This window comes from Erythrolamprus reginae, chromosome 5, assembly GCF_031021105.1.
Source record: "Erythrolamprus reginae isolate rEryReg1 chromosome 5, rEryReg1.hap1, whole genome shotgun sequence".
NCBI classification, from domain to species: domain Eukaryota; kingdom Metazoa; phylum Chordata; class Lepidosauria; order Squamata; family Dipsadidae; genus Erythrolamprus; species Erythrolamprus reginae.
In genome coordinates, this window is record NC_091954.1 from 6821512 (window position 1) to 6824011 (window position 2500).

A 2500-nucleotide genomic window follows, 5' to 3' on the forward strand; every position below is an offset into this window, starting at 1 on the left:
CGATTGGGGGGTCGCCCAATGAACTCCAGCCGTAGACCTCTCCCGACACTGTGGCGAGGACCCACTGGTCGGACGAAGTGCTGCACCAGGGGGTACTGAAGTGCTGCAGCTTCCCCCTGATCGGCAGCCGGTTGGTCAAGTCATTTGGACCGGCGGAAACCTCTTTGGTTGTTCCCCCAAAAGGGCCACCTGGACTGTTGGTATCCTCCTGGGTCGGTCCTGGAACGACCCCCGGTCGCTTCTGAAGGTGTGCTGCGCGAACTGACCTGATTGAAAGGTCGTTGCTTGCTGTGTCGTGTTTGTGGAGTTATCCCAACGTGGCAGTTGCTGCCTCGTATAAGGGGGTGTGACCTCCGGTCCTGCCGTCCTGCCCGACTTGGGGAAGAACTTTCCTCTTGTCTTTGTCCTTCACGAGGACCTTGTTTAAGATGTCGCCAAAAAGTGTCGCACCCTGGAATGGGTCCAATGCCAATCGCCACTTGGATTTCAGGTCCGCTGGCCAGTTCCTCAACCACAGTAGGCGACGAGCCATCCCTCTGCTGGAGAATTTTGCTGCGTGCAAAGTGGCCGTCTGCAGAGAATTCAGCTGCCGCCTGCAGCTTGCTCAGGTCCTGGCGTAACTTGCCTTTCTTCCGGTCCCAGTCGAGCATCTCCTGGCGACGTTGCTCACCTGACAGCGCCACAGGAGCGATGCCCTGTTCAGGAAAGATGCTGCTGCTGCTGCCCTGAATCCCCAGCTTGCATCTGGTGGATCTTCCGCAGGAGTGTCTCCGCCTTCCTCTCCTCTGGTTTCAGGTTTTCGCCTGTCTCTGAGGGAACCAAGGCGCTGGAGACCAAGGTCACGACTGGTTCATCAATTGGGGGGTACTCGAGCAATTTCTCAACCTCCTCATCGAAGGTGTAAAATTTGCGCTCCAAGTTGGATAGTCCCTGGGCCGCTGCTAGGTACTGCCATGGCTTCTTGACCCCTTTCACAAATATATGTGATGCTGGGAAATGGTCAGACTCGGGTTGGGGTTCCCTGAGGAGAGTAGTTGAGGTCTTACCTGCCTCTTCAGCTGCTTTGGCCGTCCCAGGTAGGTTCATTATTTATTTATTTATTTATTATTTGGATTTGTATGCCACCCCTCTCCGAAGACTCGGGGCGGCTCACAACAAGTGAAAAACATTACCTGCTTGGCCTTAAATAGCAGGGTCCTAAACAGGGTTGGCTTAAACAAGCCTGCCGGAGCTGGCTGTTCTGGGGGAGCCTCATCCTCAGACAGGTCATATTCCTTTTCACTGTCCTCTCCCAATAGTGGCTCTTCGGAGAGAGACCCCAAACCCGAGGGGGGACGGTGCTGACCACACGTTCCTTGTTGTTTGTGCTGGCTGTGGGGCATACTGGTTGGCTCCAGTTGCTATGCCCCTGCGAGTATACATTTGCAATTAAGTCCTGCAAATCCGGTGGCATGTCCTGCCATGTACCCGCCTGTGTCCTCAGTCCTGCCGCCGTGGGCGTGAATGTGGCTGAGGGGCCCTGTGGGTCTCTCCTGGGGTGTCCAGTTGACCCAGGCCTGGTCCATGAGGAAGCTGGAGAAGGGGCCACAGGTGGCATAGTAGTAAAATGTTGGTCTGGTGACCAGTCCCCTTCATGCCTAGCCCCAGATAGGCCAAATGGCGACAATGGAGTCATTGGGTCTGGGGTCAAGGCCTGCCTCTGGGTTAGAGGAACCGCTGCAGGAGAGCTATGCAAGGCCGCTTCCAATTTTTGTTCTACAGCCTTGATGCGTTTCTCAGCCTCCTTGAGGGAGGAGGCTGAGGCAGGGGACTGTGAGGACTTTGACTTATCTTTAGCCTTCCCCTTAGGCTTGTCCTTTGGCCTGGCCGGGGATGCAGTCTTCTCGCTGCTAGGCTGGTCCTCCATCATTTATCCTGCTTAGGCTCTCTTGGCAATCCAGAAGCTCCTCGGTGGCCAGAGAGAAAAAACCTCATCAGCCAAATCTGCTTCAAAAATGGCGTCTCGCCCCTAGAGGCTCTGCGCCTGCGCTCTGAGGTCTATGGCCTCCTCGCGCCAAGCAGCTGCCGGAAGTACATCCGGTTGGCGCCAATAGGGGAATCGCGCTCAAAGCGGCCCCAAGATGGTGCTGCCCATGCCGCTCGCGGCTCGCCTGGCCGTTCGTATCCGGCCGCTCATGGACTTCTGGCCGCCTTTCGCCGCGCCCCCCGCCAAGTCCTTGCCGCTCTTGCCGGCTTCTCAAGCCTTTCCCTCGGCGGCTGCAGCGGCGGGGGCTTCCTAGCCCTGTCAGGTGCATCAGTGTCCCTGGCGGCGGCTTGCGGCGGCTTGCCTGGCCGCCAAACAGCTGATGGGCGCTGCTCCGCTTTCCTCTCAGAGCCTCTCTTCTGCAAGCGCCTTTGAGCCTCCCAATGGGGGGGGCGGACCCCCCCCACCTTCGGCTCACAGCCCTGGTCTGGCCACGGAGGTCAGGGACCCCAGGCTGGGTGCTCCTTTTCGGGGAAG

The 2500-nt window shown here is 58.0% G+C and overlaps 1 protein-coding gene across 1 annotated transcript in view; it reads right to left on the bottom strand.

Annotated features, from left to right (window-relative positions):
• LRMDA (leucine rich melanocyte differentiation associated) overlaps positions 1-2500 on the bottom strand; it is a 936663-nt gene that overhangs the window by 626284 nt on the left and 307879 nt on the right. The gene's annotated exons all lie outside the window — the stretch shown is intronic.